The 27,940-nt window shown below is 40.4% G+C and overlaps 1 pseudogene; it reads right to left on the bottom strand.

The window, feature by feature from the left end:
• LOC122753216 overlaps window positions 1-15,746 on the bottom strand; it is a 46,776-nt pseudogene extending 31,030 nt beyond the window's left edge.
• Window positions 15,747-27,940: the final 12,194 nt, after the last annotated feature.

The following is a 27,940-nucleotide window of genomic DNA, read 5'->3' as shown; positions in this document are numbered from 1 at the left end:
TGATAAGATCAGAGAGTAATGTGCCAAAGGTCACACGAACTGCAATGCAGGTCATCCAACTCAGGTGTGGGTTGGATTACATAGCCTGAGGTCACTTCCTATTTTAACACTGACATTTTATAGCTAAATTCATCAATTTGGCAAATGCAGGAAGCCAGTTATTTGTCTTCCCCACAAACTCTACATGATTCATAAGGTCATGGATTTAGAAATGGTAAGAACCTTAGAAATCACTCTTTTCCACCTCCCTAATTTTAATCATGAGGAAACTGAAACCCTAACTGGACAACGGCTCCATTTCCTTTCCTCTCATTCTTCTTAACTCTGCAATCAGGCCTGCAACTCACTCAACTGAACCTGCTCTCTTCAAATCTAATGCCCTTTCTCAATCCTTATCCTTTTTGACTCATCTATAGTCTTTGACTATCAAGTACTCCTCTTAACCCTGACTATTCTCTACTCTGTAGGTTTTTCATTGCTCTCCTGTTTCTCTTTCCTACTTGTCTGACCATTCCTCTGTCTACTTTGCTGGGTCTTTGTCCTGGCTATCCCATGTAAACATGAGTGTCATCATCGTACACAGAAACACAACATTGTTGTGATGATCAACTTCGATAGACTTAGCTCTTCTCAGCAAGACAATTCCAAAGGACTCATGATGGAAAATGCTCTCCACATCCAGAAAAAAGAACTGTGGAATCTAAATGCAGATTGAACCATATTGTTTTCTACTTTTTTGTGAAGTTTTCCCCCTTTTGTTCTGATTCTTCTTTCACAACAGACTAATGCAGAAATATTTAATGTGGTTGTACATATATAACCTCTATCATATTGCTTTCTGTCTTGGGGAGGGAAGGAGAAAAAAATTGGAATTCAAAATCTTATAAAAAACAAGTGTTGAAAACTATCTTTACATGTGACTGGAAAATAATAAAATACTTTTATAATTTAAAAAACCAAAACATGAGTATCAGCCAAGGCTCTGTACTAGGCTTGCTTCTCTTCTGCCTCTACACTATGCTTGGTAATCTTATAAATTTTCAGATTCCACTATCATTTCTATGCAGATGATTCTCTACTTTATCCAACCACAACTTCTCTTCCACTTTTCAGTCTTGCATCTCTCCAAGTGCACACTAGACATCTCAATCTACATCTCAGAGTCATCTTAAATTCAACACATTATCTTTTAGTCCCATCCCTCTCCCAGTTCCCTATTAAATCTGTAAAGGGCACCACCATTTTCCCAATCACTAGCTTTCAACCAATTATCTCTAAAAAGACCACTCCAAAATCTCTATGTCAACCATGGCAACATTTCTGTTATATGATTCTGTTTGGCTTTTAAAGCCCTTTATGACCTGGCTCCTTCCTGCCTATCTTTCTAGCCTTCCTTCACCCTGCTCATCCTTTGCACAATACACTGTCATCTCCTGCCTCCATGCTGTTCCCCCCATGCCTAGACTCACTGGCTATTCCCCCCTCCATACCTTGAATGTTCTCTCTCCCTTCTCGTCTTCCCATCTTTCTTCCTGGCTGTTTTCAAATCTCAGCTAAATTTTCACCTTGTAACAAAAAGCCTTTCCAAGTCCCTCTTAATTCTAGTACTTTGCCCTCTTGGTCACCTACACTGTGTCCTGTATTTTGTCTGCACATTGTTGTTCCCTTGTCATCTCCCCCATTAGACTGTGGGCCCCTTGAAGGTGGAGACTGATTATTTTTGTCGTCGTATCCTCAGCACAAAGTGCTGGCACAGCAATAAGTAGGTGTTTCGAACCTGACTTGTTCAAGTCAACCCCCCCCTACAACCAGCCCCCCTCAGCCCCCACAAAACCCTCATGTATTAAGTACTTACTATTGCCTGGCACAGTGTCAACCACTGGGGATACAGAGAAAAGCAGAAATAGTGGCAGAGCTGGGATGTGAATCCAAGTTCATTATTATCTCGTATTCTTTCCATTAAACCCACAATACCAAACTATGACTCTATATAACAATGGTTGGTTCAAAATAGTAAGCTTTGTGTTAGTGTTAAAGCAAAGGCGAGATGACCATCAGTGAGGGACACAAATTCTTATATTACTTCAAAGATATGCCTAAACTTATTCCCAATGATACCTAGTATGATAGTTACTGTACTGGCCTACAATCTAAGGTCTCTCCCAACTCTAAGATCATACAGCTACTTGTTCATCTTTTTAAAATACACATACATATATACACACACACACAACCTGAAATGACAGTACTGCTTCCCAGTATCTCTTCCCCAACATACACAGCCCAATATACAGTCATATATACAGGCGGTGGCAATGAGGGTTAAGTGACTTGCCCAGGGTCACACAGCTAGTGTCAAGTGTCTGAGACTGCATTTGAACTCAGGCCCTCCTGAATCCAGGGCCGGTGCTTTATCCACTGTGCCATCTAGAGGCCCCCCTACAGTGATCTTTATAGGACTGCTTTAGTAATACATTAGTATATGATCTGAATATACTACCAAAGAATAATCCTCTATAAATTACAAAGACAATAAAAATCAAGCTCCTCCCTAACCCAACAGTGGAAACAAGGCTAGGCTTCTTTCTACCTCCTGAATGATTTAACCTCCACACTAATAGAAAAAAAAGAGTGAGTAGAGCTTGTTAATTGGATTTAGGTAAGGAGTCTACATGTTTCAGATTTATGAGAAATATCTAGGCATCCGTTTCTGAGAAGTATTACCAATCACTGGAGGCACGAAAAGCCTGAACTTAAAAAGTGGGACATTTAGGGGCAGCTAGATGGCGCAGTGGTTAAAGCACCGGCCCTGGATTCAGGAGGACCTGAGTTCAAATCCGGCCTCAGACACTTGACACTTACTAGCTGTGTGACCCTGGGCAAGTCACTTAACCCCAATTGCCTTACCAAAACAAACAAAACAAAAACAAAACAAAAAAAAAAGGGGGGGTAGCTAGATGGCACAGTGAATAGAGCACCGGCCCTGGATTCAGGAGGACCTGAGTTCAAATACGGCCTCAGACTCTTAACACTTACTAGCTGTGTGACCCTGGGCAAGTCACTTAACCCCAATTGCCTTACCAAAAACAAACAAAAAACAAACAAAACAAAACAGGGGGGACATTTAGAGTATTTGCAGTAGCCTCCCCAGTTGGCCTCCCTGACTTAAGTCTCTTTCCTTTCCGTAGTGTATGATATGATTATGGATTTGAGTCAGATTAAACTCTGAGGATGGGGTTTGGAAGGTACCCAGCCCTGCCCCAGTATAGTTTGTTTAGAAGTTTATTGGCTTATCAAATTCTCACTGTCTCCTTTAAGTTTTATTGCCAATTAACAGTATTTTTGCTTCTGCTCAGTCTCCCCACTTGTCAGCTCATATTAGTTTTGTCTGCAATCCATCATGTGTCAGAACCCCAGTCAGTGGGTCAGGGAGTTAGCCCACCAATTCAATACTTGGGGACTCAAGAAGGATGGGGCTCGGCACAGGATGCAGCCATTGAGTTGAGACCAGATGTTAAGTGACATGTCTTTTTTTCTCAGAGCAGAATCCCCTCGACCCTAGGGTCCCAACAATGTGTTATTCTTTTATTCTTTATTCTATTTCTTTGACTTCCCAACATAGCCGAAGATAAATTTTAACCCTGTCATCCTTCTAGAATTAACACAACTACAAAACAAAGCTAAAACACCTGAGTGACTCTTCCTGTTATTCAGGTTGAATATCTTTAGAGACAGGGGCCTAGAGAGGGGAGTCAGTGGGAACTGTGAGATCTGAAACATCCTGACTGTCACTCCCCTGTTTCCTCTTCCTTTGGTTTGGACCTTGTTCCCCCTCCCCTTTTCCCCCTTGTTCCTGGAACATGTATGCATGTCTCCATACATTGATCACGAGCTGAACACGCACCCTGGGTGAGACAGGATTGGATGTTAGATTGTGAGCTCATTCACCCTAGGTGTACGTGGGAACAGTCCTTTTCAAGATTACTATAAAAACCTAGAGGATTTGGCATATCTTTGCAAGACTTCAATGTGTAATTGGGTTTTGCCCGTCCTCATGAGGATGTAATAAATCTGTCTCTGCTTGACTTGGTGGTCTCCTCGAGTTATTTGGGTAAACTGAGGCAGTTTGCTCCATACAGTAGTGATACTCCTAAAACACAAGACTAACCAAGTCACAACCCATTACCTCTGGGATCAAATACAAAAAACTGTTTGGCCTTTAAAACCTTTCAAAATGTGGTTCCAACCTACTTTCCCAGTCTTATATGCTACTCTCCTTTCAGGAACCTTTCTTTCCAGTCAAACTGGCTTCTACACTGTTCCTCATATACCATATTCCATTTACTGTCTCCTTTGCACAAACCTGTTGCCACATGTATGCAATGTACCCCACTCCTACTCCCCACCTCTTACTTTGTGTCTCCCTAGTCATATATGAGTGTATATATGTATATATAAATACACAGAAGTAAATTTTATATTTGTACAATTCAACTGTCATGCCAACAACACCTGCAACATGAGGCCATTTCTAATCCAAGCTGCTGGTATCTCTTCCAAAAAAATGTTTTTCTTTTGAATATACTTATATAAGGTGATGCAAGTTGTCTCTCCCTATGAAATTTAAGTTCCTTGATGGTAGGGATTGATTATATTTGTTGCTTAATGCCTAGCACAATGCTTCCCACATACTAAGAGCTTAATAATTGTTTTCTAATTGACTGAAAGTTGGACCTCAGAACAAAGAAGCCTTCTCCTATTCTCTAGTCCACTGAGGTTTGTGATGTTAAGTTCTTTAACTCTGACTTCCAAGTGCTAGCACTGGTTAAACTGAAAACTGAGATAGTCCCCTCAAGCCCCAGGTCCTCATCACCCAGCTTCATAAATTATAACCGTACCATTTTAAATACAAATATGTTAAACTGTAAAAGATTAATAAAGTTAAAAAGACTAAGAACTGTAGACTGGATGAGAGTGTAGATAGAGAAATTTAATTGCTTATTGAACAACTGTACTCAGAATGTTGACTAATGCATGATTCCTACCTAGAATGGTCTCCACTGGAGTGCTTCAGGGGTTCTATATTTGGCCCCATCCTGTACAGCATTTTAAGAAAAAACAGTAATGCAGATAAATACATAAAAGGCAGACATTAAATCTACAAATAACAAAAACTGGAAAAGTTAATCCACTGGATGACAGAATCAAGATTCAAAAAGATGAACAAGATTAATTGGCAAGTTAAAACCATGGAGATAAAGTTTAGCAAGGGATCAATGTAATGACGTTATAAAATCTAATTATACAATTATGGCCTAAAAACAATTTAGTTTAATGGAAATTTTAAAAAGGTTTAAGCTGACCATAAGTTTGAGAAGCAAAAAGTACAATGCTAATAATAATAATGAGGATTATTAAGCTACAAATAGAATAGAAACACCCACATTATGAGAAGATATAACTGTACTCTGTACTAGTCAGAATATATATGGAATTTCATGCTGGTATCACAATTTAAGAGCAACACTGATTGGCAGCCTGGGAAGTCCAATAAGAAGAAACAGAATAAAAATATTGGGAACCATGTCAAAATGGAAATGACAGAAAAAAACCTGGAGATCCTTATCTAAGCCTGAAAACTTTAGGAAGACTATGATACCCGTCTTCAAAACCTTGAAATACTGTTATGTAAGTGACAGAATAATTAAATTTAACATCCATAGTGACACTGGGGAAAAAAACAAAGACTGATACAAAGAAGTTATAGATAAAATTTTCAGTTCAATTAAGGAAATAATATAACTAAAATGAAATGGGCTGCCTCCCAACGTAGAGAGGTTGCTATTCATGAAGAGGTAGGATCATTATTTTGAAGTGTTGTGAAAGATTCTTCTAACATCCCTTCCCAAGCGTAAGACTCTAATTCTATGAAAAAGTTTCTGTTACAATGTACCAGAATTCATCAGCCCTGGATTCAGGAGGACCTGAGTTCAAATCCAACCTCAGACACTTGACACTTACTAGCTGTGTGACCATGAACAAGTCACTTAACCCACATTGCCCCCCAAAACAATCCATTAGAATTTTTAAAGATAGGATTATCTATAATGGCTCCTCTTTAATTAATTGTATCCTGTTATTAAAATTTAAAAGGTTGCTACCATATGTTGAATGCCTAAACTAAAAACAAGTAGCAGACCTAGAAAGGACAAGTACAGTCATTTAGGTTTTTTTTTGGCAAGGCAATGGGGGTTAAGTGACTTGCTCAGGGTCACACAGCTAGTAAGTGTCAAGTGTCTGAGGTCAGGTTTGAACTCAGGTCCTCCTGAATCCAGGGCCAGTGCTTTATCCACTGCGCCACCTAGCTGCCCCCAAATTGAATTCTTGAAATAGAAGCCCTAAACCAAAAAACTTTAAGTTACTTTACCCTAAAAATTACTCTTCTGAAAATGCTTTTCGTAATTCATATTAACCCACCAAACCCCATTTAAATAGTTTATTAAAAGTTTCAAGTTATAAGTCATTTTGACTTTTAATATATATTGATAACTTAGTAAAATATACTGAGGAGACCTTTCATTTTGCTGATATTCATCTCTTCAATTTTTTCTATATTCAAATAAGAAAACCAGGAAGACCTTTAAAATTCTTCAGATATGTGACAACAGCATCAATGAGCAAAAATCTGCTTAGCATGGTATAGTGAGGAGTACTGAACTTAGAATTTGGGCACGTGGGCTAATTATTATTGTTAATATGAACATTTATATAACATTGAAAAGCACTTTGTATTTTATCTTCACAACAATCCTGAGGTTAGGTAGATGTCATTATGCCCTTTTTACAGATAAGGAAACTAAGTGAAAGAAATTAGGAGATAGGTCAACATAGTCTGATTCAAACTCAGATTTTCCAAGTTCAGCACACTATACACTACATCTATCTGCCACAATTCTGTGTTGTTACTTAGCAAGAAAAGGATCATTTATTATACATGAGTCTCAGTTTCTCTTTTTTACTTTCTTTTTTTTTTTTGGTGAGGCAGTTGGAGTTAAGTGACTTGCCCAGTCACACAGCTAGTAAGTGTCAAGTGTCTGAGGTGGGATTTGAACTCAGGTCCCCCTGAACCCAAGGCCAGTGCTTTATCCACTGCACCACCTAGCTGCCCCAATGAGTCTCAGTTTCTCAACTGTAAAATGGGAGTAATAATATTTGGACTCACTATCACAGGGTTTTGTGGAGAGAAAAATCCACTAAAGTGAGCTAAAATGAGCATCATCCTATCTCAGGGCAGCTAGGTGGCGCAGTGGATAAAGCATCGGCCCTGGATTTAGGAGGACCAGAGCTCAAATTTTGCCGCACACACTCGACACTTACTAGCTGTGTGACCCTAGGCAAGTCACTTAACCCTCATTGCCTGGAAAAAAAATCATCATCATATCTCATTGTTTTCTAATATGGAGTTAATCCATTGTAATGGGCAATTTTAAAAGCCTGTATTTATTTTGTGTTTTGGGGGTAATTTTAGTAACTTAGTGGAATGTAGGGCAAGGGAGAGTGAGTCAAGGATGATTTAGTTGTGAATGTAGAGGACTGAAAAGAATGGTGATACACTTGACAGAAATAAAGAAATCTGGAAGGGGTAGGGGGGTTAAGTTTTTTGGGAAAGGTAATAATGAGTTCTATTTTGGAAATGCCTACTAGATGAAGGCAGCTAGGTTGTACAGTGGATAGAGGGCTGGGCCTAAAGTCAGAAAGACTGATCTTCCTGAGGTTGAATCCAGCCTCAGACACTTACAAGCTAAGTGATTCTGTATGCCTCAGTTTCCTTATCAGTAAAATGAGCTGGAGAAGGAAATGATAAGTTGCTCCAGTATCTTTGCCAAGAAAACCCCAACTAGGGTTATAAAGAGGCAGACATAACTGAAAATAGCCATGTCTGCTAGACATCAAGCTATCATTTGTCCAACAGGCAGTTGTTAATGCAAGAACAGAAGTGACATGGGCTAGTCAAGCCTAGATGCATTTATTAAGCTCTTAGGATAAGTGGTGGCAATACAAAGAAAAGAAAAACCAGCATCCCTGACCTTAAGAAACTCACATTCTAATGAGAATGACATGTAAACAACTATGTACATACAAGATTTGGAGATAATCTTTGAGGGAAGGACTGGTAAAGCTTCCTGCAGAAGGTGGGAATTTAGCTGAGATTTGAAGGAAATCAGGGAAGGTAGGGGGTGGAGAGGAGGCAGAACATTGCAGGAATGTGAGAGTTGGTGAAAATGTAGGAGTTGAAACATGTAATGTCTTGTGTGAGGGTCAACAGAAAGGCCAGCATCTCTGCATTGTGGGGTTAGGTTATGAAGGGTTTTTAAAAGTCAAAAAGAGGATTTTATATTTTATCTTAGAGATATTATGGAGGCACTGGAGTTTGAGTGAGAGAGGTTGAGGAGGGGTGTTACATGGTTAAACTTAAACTTTAGAGATTACTTTGGCAGCTGAGTAGAGGATGGACTAAATCTTCTTGAGACTTCAAGCAGAGATAACAACCAAAAAGCTATTGCAATACTGTAAGCATGAGATAATGAGGGCTTGTACCAGGGTGGTGGCAATGTCAGGAGAAAAAGGAACAAATAGCAGACATTTCCTCGATATAAAGATTTGAGAGTCCTCTTTGTGGAGATAATAATCAACTCAGAAAGCTGGTCTGATAGAAGGGCTGGCTGGCTAGGAGAGAGCCTTACGTTACAACCCATAGAGAACAGAATATATATGATGATCCAGCAAAAGAGACTGAGAAAGAACAGTAAGGAAGATACTTCCAGGTAAAAGCAGTTAGAGCGGACAGTAAGTAGGTAACGGTATTCTGTATCAAACCCTGGAAAGGTCAAGCATATGAGAACTGAGATGTGAATAATGAATCTGGCAATTAAGGGATTACTGGTAACTGAAGAGAGCAGTTTCAAGTCACGTGACTAATCTGAAGAAAACACATTTCAAGAAACAGAATTGTAGAGGTTCCTTCCCATGGGCTAAAAATTACTCAATGATCAGGTATAATCTTTCAGTACGTTTTGTGACTATGCTGCTAACAGACCTGTTAGTCATTACCAATCAATCACCAAGTATCTAATGTATGCCTACCATGTACTATGTGCTGGGAACATAAAGGTAAAAATGAAATACTATTGCTGTCAAAGAGTTTAAGTTCTAGCTGTTGCTTGTCCATCACTCTCTGAAGAGGACCATCACTGGGAGTGATGTCATGACTTACAGTGAATTGAATTTAAGTGAGGGAAGGCTGTGTAAGGTCACCTCACTCTCCTCCAGAGCCATCTGGGTCCAGTGGCAAAATACACATCAGGACGACTGGAGACGGCCCCCAGAGGTTTAAGGCAATTGGGTTTAAGTGACTTGCCCAGGGTCACACAGCAAGTGTCTAAAGTGAGATTTGAACTCAGGTCCTCTCAAATTCAGAGCCAGTGCTCCAATACACTGCTCTACTTTTAACTCTCAGAGATGGCCTTTTCTTAATTCAGAGTTTGGTGGCATTCTAGACATCATAGACCATTATATACGGTATCCAAATAAGTGAGCTAATTGTTCAAAAGCCAATTGTTACCTCTCAAATCCTTACTTCCTAACTACACACACACACACACACACACACACACACACACACACACACACACACACACACACACACACGAGTGAGAGGAGGGAGAATTTTCTGTGTTCTTATCCCCCAAGTTCTTCTGATCACCATTCTGGAGAATTAAAGCACATTATAAAGATCTGTAAAATTTACACCTTGATTTTCAGTGGCAATTAACTAATCCATTCATATACAATAAATTTCCACTTAACTAAAATAGAAGTTATAATTAAAATTTATATTGATCTGTAACTACCATGTTCTGTATTCTAATTCTTTGACTAGTGATTTACATATACTAGTAAACCTCAGATCATTTCAGCTAATCACAAAATTTACCTTGTAACATTATATAAACTGTAGTTTTGTATTTTACCCAACTATGCTAATCTAGCTATGCAATATTTTGAGCATTTGCTCCCATCTTAAGCTTCTCTATAGCAAAGCCGGTTTTTTTTTTTTGGTGGTGTCATGAAACCTGGCAATCTGAAATACATAAATACACAAACATATGCATATTTTTAAAAATGGCATGGGCAGGGGCAGCTAGGTGGCACAGTGGATAGAGCACTGGCCCTGGAGTCAGGAGTAACTGAGTTCAAATCCGGCCTCAGACACTTAAACACTTACTAGCTGTGTGACCCTGGGCAAGTCATTTAACCCCAATTGCCTCACCCCCCCCAAATGTTATGGGCCCCAGATTAAGAACCCCTGCTTTTTTATAGCTTACTGATTAGGCTCACTCAAAAGTAAAACAAAAACGGAACAAACAAGTGAATCTTCAGGAATTGTAATTACAGATTAGGAAAAAGTCAGTTCATGCATTCTTTCACCTATAATCACAAACACACTCCTATCCTTTCCCATAGACTATGTCCCTTTCCCCCACCTAAAAACTAATTATTTTGTTTACTATAGACCCATGGGCAGCTAAATGGCACAGTGGACACAGCCAGGCCTGGAATCAGTAAGAGCTGAGCTCAAATCTTGCCTCAGACACTTACTTCCTAGCTGTGTGAGAACCTGGGCAAGTCACAACCTTGTTTGTTTCAGTTTCCTCATCTACAAAATGAGCTGGAAAAGGAAATGGCAAACTCCTTCAGTGTCTCTGCCAAGAAAACCCCAAATGGGGTCATGAAGAGCTGGACACAACTGAACAACATATACCCATCCTTTCTCATTTGGTTCAGAGGGGCTTTTTGCACCTTACAGCCTAGACTTCAAGTTAAAATGGTAAAACAAATCGACTAACTTTCAATTGACTTGATTGTCCTTCCCAAACACCATCTTATTTCTCTTTTACAGCTGTCCATAGCCCCACAGATAAGTATTCAATGCATGGATACAAACCTAAGTCCTCTGACTCCAAACCCAGACTTCTTTCCTTCACATACATACACATCTTGCACCAACACTGTCTATAAACAGGGCTGAGAAATCTACAGTTAGCCACAAAGTATTTTAATTTAATTTTTTTTTTTGGTGAGGCAATTGGGGTTAAGTGACTTGCCCAGGGTCACACAGCTAGTAAGTGTCAAGTGTCTGAGGCCGGATTTGAACTCAGGTACTCCTGAATATAGGGCCGGTGCTTTATCCACTGCGCCCCCTAGCTGCCCCTGCCCATGACATTTTAAAAAATATGCATGTTTGCCCCCTTAGCCACAAAGTATTTTCAAACCTAGATCATAAACTTTTAGAGAAAAGGGGTGTCACATTTTACTTGTACATCCTCTAAAGAACTTAGTACCATTTAAAATAGTGTTTGTTAAACAAATTCCTCTGCCTAGCATTCAGAATCTTTCAAACCATATTACCGACCTAATTTTCTGATTTATCCTTACCAAAAACCCTTTAACTACAGTCACACCAATCAATTTACTAAATGCTACATAAATTTTGCTCATTTTCTAGAGACCTTTTTACATGCCCTTCCCTTCATCTGAAATGTTTCTACTTCTTCAAATCAGTCCACATCACTAGTATTTCAAAAATAGGCTCAAAATTCACTTCCTATAGTACATGACTGATATCTTCTAGATGATTCCTCTTTAACAAATCCTTTTTGCTATACCCATACTCAATTTGTACAAGAAGCAACTTAATTGTCCATACGTGTATTCTCTTTATCAGATGTTTAAACCCCAATCAGTTTCCCAACCAGCATCATTACCCACTGGAACATACCAAGTGAACACAAAATACTTTATTAACCTAAGTAAAAACCAATTAAGTCATAACTGGATGCAAAGTAAATCACAAGATTTAACACAAAGGTAAATATAAAATATCTTATGACATATGGAAATGATCCTTAGAGCAAAGGAAATAAGATGGGTGTAAAGAAGTTGTTGGTGCATTACCATAGATAACGGAAGTGATGTAAAAGACATCAAGAATATGTATGAAAAGGAGGACAATTACATAGAAAGAATGAGAACCACACTAGGACCCAAGAAACATCAAAAGAATCAGAACCTTCAGCTTGCTGAATGAACAATTTATGTAAAATTTAGAGTCAACCATCACCAGGAGTTAAGTAAGGAATGGGTATTTATTACAGAGCGAGGGAGGGAGGGAGGGAGGGAGGGAGGGAGGGAGAGAGAGAGAACAAAAATGAGAGAATGGGGCAGCTAGGTGTGGCAGTGGATAAAGCACTGGCCCCGAATTCAGGAGGACCTGAGTTCAAATCCGACCTCAGATGCTTGACACTAGCTGTGTGACCTTGGGCAAGTCACTTAACCCTCATTGCCCCACAAACAAAAAACAAAACAAACAAAAATGAGAGAACTCCCTGACCGCATGAGGGGCACATATACATAGAAAACGAAGGAGAGAATTTGGGTGGTTGGGGAAGGCACAGTAACAGAGAGATGTCTCATGTACGAGGTTGGGTCTGAACTTAGCTTTTTAAGGAAACTAGAGAAGTGAGGAAGCAGAGCATTCCAAGCAAGTGGGAAAGCCAGTGCAAAGGCAAGGAATGTGATGTGTGAGAACAGCACAAAGGCCAGTTTGGCTGAATATCAGCATGTGAAGGGAAATAACTAATAAGGCTGGAAAGGTAGGTTGGAGTCAGGGTTGTGAAAGGCTTTAAAAGCAAGAGAAGTTTGTATTTGATCTTAGAGGTAACAGACACAGAGTGTCTTGAAAAAGGGACTTTAGAAGAATCACATTGGCTGGTACATTAATAACAGTCCATATCAAATAAATAAAAATCAACCAATTAGCACTGGAGAAGAGAGACTTGAGGCATACAGACTAATTAAGAGGCCAGTATGGTGGATATTTGAGAGAAGAGGCAAGGACAAGGTGAGGATAAAAGGTGTAATGCAGCTGATGATCGTTTGGGGTGTGTCACTTCTGTAAAAAATATCTTTTTATACTAGTAAATAAAGAAGTTATCTCTCTCCATACTTTTCTAAAGCTAACTTGACTGAATTGTCAGCACCAATAACACTAGTCAGTCAGAAATGGAAAGTATTATGACTCAAAACCAACATATTAAGCGTCAGATTCTTAAGTAACATAGTTAATGTACACTCAGATGAACTTTCATTATGTTACTTTTTTCATAATGTGACAAGTATCCACTTATTGGAAGCAAATTAGTCATAAGGCAGTTGGGCATGACTTTAAAATTCTTTAAGACTAAGAATACTGTTCTTTACCAACTATGATACATACCGGGTCTTCCACAAACATAATATTAAAGTCATCATTTGCAGTTACCCAACTGACTCACTTTCAAGTCAATGCTCAAGTGCTGTTGAGTCTTCTAAGAAATATAAGTCTTCAGGGAAACATTTTTACCCTAGAAAATTATAAACTAGTGAAGAAGTAATGGAAAGGGATTAATAGAATGGAACTATAAAAATTACTTCAGAGATAAAGGGGCAATATTTTCAAGTCGAGAGTAAAAAGCTGAAAGGTATAGTAAACAAGCACAGAGGGAGATTCTTGACGGGGAGGGGCTTGATCTCTGAAATGAATAGGTTATTAAGCATTAATGAGGCAGAAAGAAAGGATTAGAGCAAAATAAACTTAAAGAAATTATTTTTGAAGGACTTTAAAAATACTTATAAAGCTAAAACTAAACTTAGAGATGGTTAACTGCTTCAAAGAGAAAGCTCATAGGAATGTTGTCAGATCTGGAATTTATTTTTAAAATTATGTTACTTTGAAATCGATGAAGTGGGAATACACTCATATTTTCACATTTAAGACTTTTCTCCTCCTAAAGAACACCTTTTTTTGGTTTTAAAATCTTTTCTCCAAGTCTTAACAGAACAACTAATTCTGAAGCCAAGTTAAATAAAACTTCTCGTTGAATATTAAGCTACAGTTCATATTTACTATACATCATACAATTACCATAAATTTTTGGACCCATTAGCTCATCAAATCTTAGTGAACTACCAGGGGCAGCTAGGTGGCGCAGTGGATAGAGCACTGGCCCTGGATTCAGGAGTACCTGAGTTCAAATCCAGCCTCAGACACTTGACACTTACTAGCTGTGTGACCCTGGGCAAGTCACTTAACCCTCATTGCCCCACCAAAAAAAAACAAACAAAAAACCCCAAATCTTAGTGAACTACCAATCCCAATTCCTGTGCCGTCGAGAGAGAGAGAGAGAAGCCGTAGCCTGCGAAATGCCAATACCTATTATTTAAGTGGATAAGTAAAAAAAAAAGACTACTTCCATTTTTCTATGCAAGATTTCTAAACTTTCTTTTCGGTGCTCCATACCGAGCAATGAGAAATACAACTGCAGTCAGGCATCCCTAAAACACCACCTTTAATTATCAAGGGCTAGAAAACAAAATCTACTTTTGTACCGGAGTTGGAGCTCACCCTATTCGGTTCCTTTTTGGAGAAAGTCACCAACTGTCACGGATTTAAAAACAAACAAAATCTCGGATCTTTCTGGTGCGGCAGAAAGAGAAAGCCTCCTCTTTCCTCCTTCTGGAATCTCGACCCCATCATGCAGTCCACGGACTGCAGAAGCTTAACCGAGGCAAAGTCCGCACCGAAATCCAGACGGTTTCGGGCATCGGCAAAGCGGGGGTTTCGGGCAAACAAAAACCCACCCCGACCGAACACCCATGTACACACAGCCCATTGTCTGCCGGCCCCGGCCCGGAGTCCGGCACGTTATGCCTTTGTAAGCAGGCTCCGGCTTAGCCCAGCGTCCTCCCTCCGGCTTCCACGGCAGGGATGCTCCTCGGCTCCCCCCTCTCCTTGCCCCATGGGGTCCCTCCCGGCGCAGCCCCCACCTCTCCCTCCAAGGGGCTGCAGAGGCCTAGGGGGAAGGAAAGACACCAACGCCCTCCTCCGACTTGGGCGGCATGTCCTCGGCGGAAGTAGGATTGGTCCCGGTTCCACGAGAAGGGGCTTTTCTTTTTCCTCTTTTTTCCGGCCGGTTCAGGTCCTTAACCCCGTCCCTCCCACACACTCCCGAAGGGACGCTCCCCCAGGGAAGGAGACGCCGGCCCACCCACGGGGACGAGCAGCCCCTAGTCCGGCCGGGACGGGCCCGGCCCTCACTCACCCTACAGGCCACATGGGGAGGGGGGGGCTCCCGCTTCCCGCTCTGCCGGACCGCGGAGGCCTCGACCACGGCCTAGGAGTAAGGAGGGCGAGGCGAGGGGAGACACGGACCCCACGCCGCACTCCCTCCCCCATCTCCGGAGCCCCCAGCTCCGGCCCAGGGCGACCTCCCGCCTCTTCCCTCCCCCTCCTCTCCGGCAGGACCCCTCCCCCGCCGCCCGCTCGGGCCCAGCCGCCCCAGCCGCCCCAGCCGCGGCGCAAGCTCCTTACCGGCCGGTGTGGGTGGGTGGGGAGCGCGGGGTGTGTGCGTGTGCCTGTGTGTCTAAGTGTCGCGCCCGCGCCCGCAAAAGTCTCCGCCCGGCTCCGGTCCGGGAGGGGAAAGGGACCGGGGAAGGGTTAAGGGGAAAAGGGGGAGGTGGGTGCCGGCCACTGAACCACGAAACCAGAGGCCGCCGTCCGACAAACCGACCGAACGCGGCCGCCGCTTCCAGTAAAGGAGAGCGAGAGAGCGAGAGACGGGCAAGATGGCGGACAGCCAGCCCGGACGTCCTACGTCATCCCGCTGACGCACGTAAGGCGAGTCCGTCTCTCTCCCTCTTCCTCTAGTCCCACGCCTCCCTGTGGCGGGACCCTGAGAACGGGCGGGTCACGTGGGGACGCGGCGGGTTGAGAGCGGCCGACACCTCGGCCGCCTTCTGGGACGGACCCGCTACCGCAGTCGAGCGTTTCCCGGCGCTGCGGCGGGCGGCGCTGCGGAATGTGGGCGGTAGCGTGCCGCTGCACTTCGGCATCCTTGCGAGGATGCTGGGAGGGGCGCGGCCCAGAACCCGGGACTCCCTCCGGAGCTTTGGGAACCGTCCCACTGGCGGTCCGAGGGAAGAACGTGGGTGCGCCTAGACATGTGTGGACTCCGATACTTCGTGCTACCGAAAGAACAGATTGCATCAGGCGTAATGGTTTCCGGAAACATTCAAACAAACAAACAAACAAAAAGAAAACTTAAATGGCTGAAATGCAGAATCACCTGGAACCGCTGCTACTTAACACTTGTAAAGCGCTTTGCAAACCTTGAAGTGGTATATCCATATACTAGCGACCATTATCGTAATCATTATCTATGATAAAGGTGTAAAGGTACCCAATGCAACCCTGAGCCGTATGGGAACAATTAAGCCTTAAATGTTGTTGGGAGAACAGTACCGGCTAAAGCAGCAGAAATAAGAACAACACTGTGCGGTGGTACTTTGGAAAGACCCCTGGCTCTGAGGATGGACGTTCAGATCGCACCTCTTATCTTTAATCCCTGAGCCGCTTTGTCTTCCTGGGCCTCAGTCTCCTCATTTGTAAATTGTAGGGGATGAGACAACACGGTTTCTGAAGTCTCCTTCCCCCCTGACATTTGTGATCTCACGTGATAGATCTGAGTCGGTGGTGAGGGCTGTTCTGCCTTCAATATAACATTCAAATTTAGGCAGGCCCAGGACAAAGAGGACCTATGGAAAGTGCTAAGCTAAGGGGAAACAAAAAAACAACAGGGTTCCTACCCTCCTGGGGAAACATGCAAACAACTATGTACTTAGAAACTTTATGATGCAGTGGGTGAGATATGTACATAACTATAATTTAGAATGCAGTAAATGAAATGTATAAGTATGTTATTTATTATTCATCAATCGAATTATAGTTATGTGTGGCTTTAAATTATTACATATTGGATAGAGCACCGGCCCTGGAGTCAGGAGTACCTGAGTTCAAAATCTGGCCTCAAACACTTTACACACTTACTAGCTGTGTGACCCTGGGCAAGTCACTTAACCCCCATTGCCTCACTAAAAAAAAAACAAAACACTAAAAAAAACAAACAAAAATTATTGCATATTTATATTATATAAATGTCTTATTCATCTATTTAAAATTGAATTATAGTTATTGTGTATGCAACCAGAGCCCCCAAAGCCCATTAGTATGGGACTCTCTTCATTACTGGAGATCATTGCCAGGGGCTTCAGTGAGGGGTGGGGCCAAGTTGGTGACAGAGGAAAGAGATCTGGTCCTTTCTCTCTAGTCAGTTTCTTCCAGTTCAGTTTCATGCTTGGAAAGAGACCAGTGGGATTCCAACTTCTTTTCAGAGACATTAAGGGAGAAAGACTGTGGGAAGAAGTCAGTATGTAGCCTTCTCTGATCATGTCCTTATTCTTAACTTGGTACACCACTTTGTACCCCCCTTGAGTAAGGTCTAGTACTTTCCCTCTCTTGGTTGAGATGAGTTACCTTCCTCTCAGTGGGAAAGTGCCTTCAATCTGTATTATCTAGTATTTTGTAGTCTCACCTATGTGATTTCTCTGATGTGTTTTGCTTTCACTTTGGCTTTTTTTTTTTCCTATTTGCTGTCCATGTGTTCATTGTAGAACTGGTGTTTGCTGGGAAGGGAATCAAACGTTGGCTGTAAAGCTTGGGCTACTCCTTTCCCCATCATGAAATAGTGATCGAGTTAAGCTTGAGCCTGAAAATTACATCTCTTAAACTGATAATATTTGAAGGATTAGATAAATGGAATTTTGCCCTGGTACCTCCTCACTTTGAGGCAAGCAAGTTGCCTCTCTTCCCAACCTGCTGCTTCCCTTCCTGGAAGAAGTTAAGGTCTACCTTGGAAAAAGGTTCCTGGAGAAGGCACTAGAGATATCTATTCTGGACTCCTTGTGAGCCAAATCACAGATGCTCTATATATGCATATAAGGATTTACATTTTGCAAAGTGCTTGCTTCACAATAGCTCTGTGAAGTTGATAGCCGGAATGTCATATCCATTTTACAGATGAGGAAACTGAGGTTCTGAGAAAGTAGGTGACTTTCTCAAGATCACACAAGTGTCTGAAGTGCTATGTATCCTGAAAGAAAAGGGACAACACTTCATACTAGAAGGAACAAAGAAAGTGTAATGAAAGTGGTGGTACTGTATCTTGAAGGAGAGGCGAGTATAGATTCTGATTGTCTTAGATTTCTATTCATTTTCTGCACTTAAGCTAACTTTCCTGGCTGTTACAGCTAAGTTCTCACAACAGGACCCAAAAAAAGAAAAAAGTAAAAGGTATAGCTATTAGTAGATTACCAATTCAGTTCAAGATTTCATTCCCACTGATTTAATTATCCTCCTTAGCCAATGAATGAGAAAGCTAATCCTTTCCCATATACAAAGCATTATCTAAGTGCTAGAGAAACAAGACAAAAAGTGAAATGTCTCAGTTATTAAGAAAAGTACTTAGTACTTCTCCTTTGGGTTCCAAATGTTCCCTGCCAATTGTTCAGTTGTTTCAGTCATTCTGACTCTTTGAAATCCCTTTTGGGGTTTTCTTGGGAAGATAAGGAGTGATTTGGCATTTCCTTCTTCAGCTCATTTGACAGATGAAATTGAGGCAAACAGGCTTAAGTGACTTGCACAGGGTCACACAGTAAGTGTCTGAGATGAGATTTGAATTTGTCTTCCTGGTTCCAAGCCCACTGTTCTATCTACTGTGCCACCAAGCTGCCTTTAAGTACATGTGTATGTGTATGTGTATGTATACCTACATACACATATGTACACACATACACATACACACACACAGAAGATCTATTCACAATGAGTATAGGTAGTTTAGGGTGGGAGTGTACTGGCATCTGAAGCAATCAGTAAAAGCTTCAATGTAGAAGGTGGCACTTGAGCTAATTTTTGAATGAAACCAGAGATTGCATGAGTCAGAGGTGGGAATAAAGTGTTTTTCAAGTTTGGGGGAGAGCAAATACAGAGGCATAGATGGCGAATGGAGAGTCATGTTTGCAGAACTGTCCTTCATTTCCAAGAACCAACAACTTGCCAAATCTTGTTAATTCCATCTCCCCAACATCTCTGGCATCTGTCCCCTTCTCTATGCTTACACTGCAAGCTCCTTAATCTAGGCCTTTATCCCCTCTCACCTGGATGATTGCAATAGTCTCCTAATTGGTCTCCATCCATTCTCTTCCCTCTCCAATCTATCTTCCACACACCTGCCAAATTGATATTCCTAAAGTGCAAGTCTAAACAAGTTACTCCCTTGCTCAATGATTCCCCATTACCCTTCAGACCAAAAACAATGACTTGACTTCAGGACTTTAGAGGCTTTGAAGCATCAGAGGTGTGAGATGTCCTAGTGGTATGTACACAGGCCCTTCCATGAGTGCTGTCAATGGTGTATGTATGCATCCTAGATATGCATCTTACTGGCCTGTGCCTCTTTACATATGAATCAATTTCTCCATTTTCAGTGTCATGCTTGCTCAATTCATGATTTTGAAGTGCTAATTTAGGAGGAGGAAAGGTGCAGATAATAACAAAATTTAAAAGTCATTTATATTTGGCATGAAAATGTATCATTAGGTTTTAGATCCTCTGATTTACCTTTTTGATTACATTTTTACTTCATGTAATTTGCATTCCCTGAACACACACTAAATTTGGTGACAGAGAAGTTAGACTTGGTAGGTGTCAGGGGAGCCTAGTATTACAAGTCTATTTCAAATGATCCCAGAAAATAAGAACTAGAAAAGACCTCAGAGGTCATCTCATCTAATGCATACTTGAATAGGAATTCTCTAGAAAACATTCCATCTGGTCTCTACTTGAAGACTCCATATATAGCTCCCTTTCTTCTTCCTCCCTCTCCACTCCACAATAGACTCCCAGAAAAGCTGTTGTTGTTTGTCCTTTCTTCTATGAAGAGAACCAATGACATTATTAGGGTGATGTCTTGACTTGTAAGTAAATTAGATTTAAGTGAGGCAGAGCTGTGCAAAGTCATCATCCTCACTCTCTGACAGAATCATTTAAGTCCAGTGGACAGACAAAAGTCAAGATGACTGGCAATGGCCCAAGACTCAATGGGTGACCCTGACCTTTCTAAATTAGGTCTTTCCCAGGTGTCAGTCTGGAAGATTGAAGATGAAACCCTGCACTCACCTGCCAGAGAGGTAATTTGGGAGCATATCCAATATAAATAATCAATAGTCTATCGCAATTTTTAAAGAATAAAAAAAGTGGGTCATTGGAACATTTTTAAAGTGCATAGAATGTCAATAGGAAATATGAACAAGCAGGATAGCTTTGAAAATATGTTGAATTTCTTGTCTACTTAAACAGAAAAGCAAATAGTTCATAATAAAGATTGCAGCTTCATGTACAATCGCATTTTCCCTTCTACCTTGCATATGAAAATATTTCTCTTATTTGCTATAGGCCAAGTTCAGAATTAAAAACAACAAATAAGATCAAACTATGCTTAGTCATAGCTCGTTTCAGTTAGTAATGCTGCTCCTAATCAAGCATGGCAAGAATTTCTTTTCAGTAAAAACCAGTTTCTCTATACTTACTGCTAATGTAAAGTTTGACAATGGTGTTTTGTAATTTAGCTTTTTAAAGTGCTATGTATTATGAGAAACTAGACTTATGTGTCCTGAAGAAACAGGAGTTTCTTTTTAAAAATTTTTATTCCTTTTTAAAAAAAATTACGTGTATTTATAATCTTTCCCTTCCCGATTGTACAAAAAACCCCATATATACATACACACACACGCACACACATATATATGTATATACATACATACATACACACACATACATACACACATACAAACAGGCCACCTCCAGTCATCCTGATGTATATCTTGCCACTGGACCCAGATGACCCTGAAGGAGAGAGTAAGGTTGGTGACCCTGCACAGCTCTCCCTCACTTAAATCCAATTCAGTGAAAGTCATGACATCACTGCAATGTCATGATTCTCTTTGAGAACAAAGGACAAACAATAACAACAAACAATTACATACATAAATACATACACACATACATACAAATATATATATGTGTGTGTGTATAGAGAGGAAGGGAAGGGTGGAGGAGGGGAGAGAGTCCAGAAAAGCAAATTCTTAAATTCTATTCTACTCTCCTCATTTGCCACCTGGCTGAGCTATTTGGGGACTTCTCTGACTTCTCTACTCTGCCCCAGGTAGCTCATCATTGAGAAAATCTTGTTATTTTATAAGATCCAATCAGCCTTACTTCTTACACCTTATCACTAACCTCTACTCCCTTCTGATTAGAAAGTGGAACCATAACTTCAAAACATCCATTTAAGGAGGAGGCTGAGTCCAGCTATCTTTTCTTTTTCTACATGGCTGCACTGCTTTGGGACACACCACAGAAGTTTGTTCAATTGCATTATCTTAATAGTAAGGAAGGTTAATCTTGCTATAATAATTGACATTGATGTAATGCTTTAAAGTTTACAAAGCACTTCACATGTTATTTAGTTTGATTTTCACCACAGCTCTGGGTGATAGAGGTTATTTCTATCACAGTTTTTAAATGAGGACATTGAGATTCAAAAAGATTAAGGTACCAGGAGGTTAAGACATACTCAAGATTGTACAGATAATAAGTGTCTGCTCATCTCTGAAGTTCAGTTCCCAAATGCTAGAGATAATTCTCCCTTGAATCCACAGCTGACTCTCTTCTTTATTGCCAGGGGTCTTACTCCTTGAAGCTGCCTACTGCCCTGTCTGTCTGTCTAAATATTTGTGCTGCAAAATATCTTGGATGAAACAGGTTGGGGGGAAGGAAGAGGAATGAATGAATGAATGAATGAATGAATGAATGAATGAATGAATGAATGAATGAATGAATGAATTAATAGATGGATGGATGGATGAAAAAAGCATTTATTAAGTGCTTACTCTGTGCCAGGTACTATACTAAGCACTGGGTATACAAATTCAAACAAACAAGACAGTGCCTGCCCTTAAATAGTTTAGGTAATAGAAGAGGTAACAGAAGGTAATTGAACAAAATAGCTGTGCATGCGACCCAGTAATACCACTACTAGGTCTGTATCCCAAAGAGATCATAAAAAAGGGAAAAGGACCCACATGTAAAAAAAATATTTATAGCAGCTCTTTTTGTGATGGCAAAGAATTGGAAATTGAGGGGATGTCCATCAATTGGAGAATGGTTGAACAAGTTATGGTATTCAAATGTAATCGAATAGTATTGTGCTATAAGAAACGTTGAGCTGGTGGATTCCAGAAAACCTAGAAAGATTTACATGAATTGATGCTGAGTGAAGTGAGCAGAACCAGAACACTGTACACAGTAATAGCAACACTGTGCAATGATCAACTATGATAGAGTTAGCTCTTCTCAGCAATACAATGATTCAAAACAATGTCAAAAGACTCACGATGGACAATGCTATCCACATCTGGAGAAAGAACTATGGAGTCTGAATGAAGATCTAAGCATACTATTTTCACCTTTTTTGTTCTTTTCTTTCTCATAGTTTCTTCCCTTTTGTTCTGACTCTTCTTTCACAATATGACTAATGTGGAAATATGTTTAACATGATTGTACATGTATAGCCTAGATCAGATTGCTTGCTGTCTTGGAGAGGGAGGAGAGGGAGGAAGAAAAGTTTGGAACTCAAAATCTTGTAAAAATGAATGTTGAAAACTGTCTTTGCATGTAATTGGAAAAAATAAAATACTGTTTGTGTGTGTGTGTGTGTGTGTGTGTGTGTGTGTGTGAGAAAACAGCACATATATGAGAGCTAGAGTTAGAAGTGGGGGAAGAGGCAGGCAGAAGGCACAAGGCATGGTTTGGAGATGGCCAGGAAGTAAGACATTGGGACCAGGACCAAGCGAGATAAGGCAATTGTCTTCTTTACTCCTTTGTAGAGGCCAAGGGGCCATACTTCAAAAAAGCTGCTTCCTTGGCTGTTGATAAGAAGAAAGTCGTGGGGGGGAGGCAGCTAGGTGGCACAGTGGATAGAGCATTAGCCCTGGAGTCAGGAGTACTTGAGTTCAAATCCGACCTCAGACACTTAACAATTACTAGCTGTGTGACCCTGGGCAAGTCACTTAACCCCAATTGCCTCACTAAAAAAAACAAAACAAAACCACACAGATAAGAAGAAAGTCCCCATATACACTAAAATATTTATAGCATTTTTTTTTTGGTGATAGCAAAGAATTGTAAACATATTAGATGCCCATCAGTTGGTGAATGGGTAAAGAAATTGTGACCAAACACAAATTGTGTATGGAATGTTATTGTGCTTTAAGAAATGGCAAATGTGATTAACGCATGAAAGTGTCAAAAGATAAATATGAACTGTTGCAGAGTGAAGTAAACAATATACATAATTATGATAGCATAACTGGAAAAAATACCACAAAAACCCAAAAGTGATTGTTGCAAAAATAAAAAGAACAAACATGGCCTGAAAGAAAAGATTAGAGAAGATATCCCTCATCCCACCCCTTTGCAAGGATGAGAAGTCCCCAGGTTTTGTACATATTTTATACATATGTGTACAATAAATTGTAGATATTTTCAGGCTTTCTGATGAATTGATCAGTTATACTGATTTTTTCCTCCTTTTTTTCTTTTTGTCTTTATAATTTACAAAAAAATAACATTTGTTATATGAGATAGCTCTCTGGGAAAGGGCAAGGGAGATATGCTGGGAGGAATTATGGTGATGTAAAAAAAAAGACATTGATAAAAACTTTTTTTTTTTAAGGTTACTTTCTGCTTGAACTTTCTCTACTGCCTCTGAGGCTGACAAACAGCTTTGTAAAAGCTCTGAGCAACGTAACCAATCTTGTGTCAGTCATTGCCAAACTTTCCTTACAATTCAATCAGAAAAACTTTTTTCACACGTTCTAAAGGGATAAAAAAAACATAGATACATTTTGGAGGTATTTTTTAAAAGTATATTAGCACTTTATTACCTCTGTTACCTATGGCTTACTTTCTGGGATTACATCATCTTGACTAGGGAAACAACTCCCTCAACTACATCTCATAATAGTATGTGACAGGTACTACAGATAATATTATCACCATTTAACATTTAAGGAAATTGAGGCTCAAAGAAGTTAGTGACTTGCCCCATGCTCATACAACTAGGAGGTATTGGAAGTAGTATTGGAACCAAAGTCTTCCTGACATCATATCGAGAACTGTAACACTTCCACCCCATGCTGCTTCTCAAACTACTCTGCCTTAGGTTTAGACCAAGTAGACTGCCATACTTGTGGGGCTATTTGTTTGAGTTTGTGTCTCCCTATCTCACTCAGGCTGGTGGTACAGCAACCCCTCATGGGCCCATCTCATATAGAAGCCTTGGCCTGCCCTGTTTCTGACCTGGGCTGGTTCACCCTACTTTAGGTGCCTCACCATATTGATGTTGGACTTAGGGTGAACACCTAATAGATTTTAGGCCTGCTGCAGTTCAGAATTCACAAGTTCAACTGATCCACCAACCTCAGTTTTCCAAACAGTATGTATTACAGCTGTTTGCCATCACACCCAGCTGGGCAGTTTGTTTTTTAGAAGTTCCAACAAGACTTTCCCTTAGGGAGAAAAATAGTTCCCCTGACCCTGTCACTTAATCTCAACCAATGGAGATCAATTCCCTTGGGCTGAGTAATTGCTTTGTAGGCTTCCTCTTTTCAAAGGCATATAAATCATGGATGAGGGTAGCATAATAAGTCACTTATATTTTCTTATACATTACCTTATTTTCCTCTATGAAAGGAGGCCTGAGGCAACATGAGGGAACTAGGGACTGGTAGAGTAAGAAGGTTTGAAAAGAAGAAAAAAGGATGAAGGTATAGGAGTTGGAAGAAAAACAGATTTCCCTCCTGCAAGATTTTGTCTAGTATTAGGCCTTCTGATCAGCAAAGTGCTAAAATAAGCGTGATCAGATTTTGTGGTTTCCAGGATGAAACCCTAGAGAACATTTAGTCAAACAACTCCCTTTCCTTATTTTTGGCCCAGGAGGAGTAAAGTGTTGTGCCTAGGATCAGAGGCAAAGATGGGATTTGAACCCAGATTTTCTAAAACTCAGCTGAGTGCTCTTCCATTCTTCCCAATGATACCCCAGAAATGAATAATGACAAGTGGGACAATAAAAATATAGAAAGAAAAAAGACAGGTAATGAGATTGACAAGGGATAGAATTAAAGACAATGACAAGGAGGCAGATGGAAGCTGAACAGTAGTAAATTGGCATACCTCTTATGTGCAATAATATGGTATTTTGTCCTCAAAATACTTTAAAAAATTATATCCACATCTTTTTTTTTTAATTTTAAGTGAGGTGATTGGGATTAAGTGACTTGCCCAGGGTCACACAGCTAGTAAGTGTTAAGGGTCTGAGGCCGGATTTGAACTCAGGTACTCCTGACTTCAGGGCTGGTGCTCTATCCACTGCACCATCTAGCTGCCCCCTATCCACATCTTTTATAACCTCTGCAGGCTTATTTCACATTATTCTACCTCATTCTACCACATTTCAACCAAACTGCTCAACTTGTTATTCTCCAAATTTGGCATTCCATCAACTTCCTCTTGCCTTTCTTTATACAACTGTCCCTCATGCCTGGAAGGCAGGCCTTCTTGACTCCTACTCTTAGAAACCCTAGCTTCTTTCAAAGCACAGCTCAGGTGCCTCCAGCTACGGGGAGTGTTCCCTGAGTTTTCCTAGTTACAGTGTTCTCTCCCATCTTTAGTATTATCTATTTATAGCTTGTATCAGCCCCAGTAGAACGTAAACTCCTTGAAGGCAAGAATCAGTGCCTAGCACAATATCTTGAGCAGAGTAGGCAGAAACATAAATGTTTATCAGATTGGATCAGAACTGTTGCAGCTGGAGACTGCCTTCTGCCCTCCCACTTGGCTATATCATGGTGCACATAGTTTCACCACATTTCTGATTCTTATTTTGCTCCATAGAATAATGTCAAGCTTGAAAGCACATTTCTTGACCAACACGTTCCTGAACGTTTGGACTTTCTAGGCTTGGTGAAGAAGGGAAAAATCTCACTTTCCTACCATAACGAATTGATCAGTCTACGAGTACTTCAGTTTTTGTTCCATCTTATTCTCCATTGTTATTTCTGCTGGGGTTAATTAAACAGTTATTTTAGAAACATTTCTGTGGGTTGTTAAAAGTTACAATGAAATAATTGCCCCAACTGGGAATCAGTTGAATAAGTCTCCAGACCATTATTAACTTTATAAATCACAGCCTTAACTGGAAGAAAAGGAAACAAAAAAGCATAATCGAAGGAGAGTTGAGAAAAAGCATTTTTTAAAGTCTCTGACAAAATCGTTAGGCAAAGGATAGGGCATTTATCTATCTATCTAATCTGTCTGTCTGTCTGTCTGTCTATCTATCTAATATATTTAGGGTTTCACACCAGCGAAAACATGGGTTCGTGTGTATATACATACACACACACAAACATATATATATACATACATTTATATGTGTGTATTTATTTCTTCATATCAAATTTGGAACAGTCTTGGGCAAGGGATCAGTACATAAAGCAGTGAGACCTGTCAGGATTTCTGTGAATAGTCCAACTTTTAGAGCAGGGATTCTGAACCCTGTTTGTATGTGCCATGGATCCCTTGGGCAATCAGTCTGGTGAAATTTATGGGCTCCTCAGAATAATGTTTTTAAACAATTGAAGAAAATGCTAAATTTCAGTTAGAGGGTCAGAAAAAAAGATGTAAATTTCCCCCATCTTTTCCAAGATCCAAGCCCTGATCCCCTGAAATCTATCCATGGACCCTCCAGGGATCTGTGGACTCCAGGTCAATAATCTCTGCCTTGGACAATTACAGTAGAGGTAAAGAGAACAAGAGCCTAGATTTTGAGTCTCTGGGGACTTTATATTCCCCTTGGGATGTTTTTTTATCACAAAAATGCTTATCAAATTTTACTTAAAATAACTATTTCTTTTATAGTGAAGAGAAAGCTTAGCAATTGAAAACTTGGGTTCAAATCTTGCCCCTAATACATACCTGGCTGTGTGATCATACACAAATCACTTAACCTGTCAGTCAACCCTGCTATTCTCTAAGACTTAGTCATAGATAGTAGTTGATTGTACTGGTGGAGGGAGCTTCTGTTTTGGGAATTCTTTCCACTGAAGAACATGAATCACAGATCCTATCTGTACCATCTATGTCTGTCTCTATATAGAAAGTCGGTGTCAAATTGTCAAGCTTGGGGACTACTGACCTTTCTGCCTTCTTTTAAATCTCATCAAAAATCCCACTTTTTAAAGGAAGCCTTCTCCAGCCCCTCTTAATTTCAGTGCCTTCCTTCTGTTAAATATTTCCTGATTATCTTGTATATAAGCTGGCTTTGTATATATTTGTATAGCACAGTGCCTTAAGCATACGGTAGATGCTTAATAAATGTTTATCAATTGTTTCATGTATATTCTTTCCTCAAAACAGCTCAGTTACATGGAGTATACAAATATTATCCATGCTTTAAAGATGAGGAAAATATAAGCTTGGGGAAAACCCCCCACAAAGCTAATAAGTATTAGAACAAGAAATTAAATGTTGGCTAATGACAAGTCTAGTGCTTTTTCCATTATACTCTATTATCATCTACCCAGGGAATGTGCCTTGACAAAAGATAGTGACTATATACGGTCCTTCTTAGAGACTGTTAAAACTAGATAACTGTTGGTCTGGGGATTAGAGCTAAGTACATAGGCTTTAGTACATAGAGCAGCTCCAATTTAAAAGATACCTGGAGCCCTCTGGAAATCCTTAGAGTGGCTACTGCCATGAGCCTCTCATGGCTACTAAAACTTCAGATTGTTGAGAACTTTGCTGCAATAGCCCTTCAGGCCTAGC

This window comes from Dromiciops gliroides, chromosome 4 (assembly GCF_019393635.1).
Source record: "Dromiciops gliroides isolate mDroGli1 chromosome 4, mDroGli1.pri, whole genome shotgun sequence".
Classification (NCBI taxonomy): Eukaryota; Metazoa; Chordata; class Mammalia; order Microbiotheria; family Microbiotheriidae; genus Dromiciops; species Dromiciops gliroides.
This window is presented reverse-complemented; position numbering and strand designations above follow the sequence as displayed.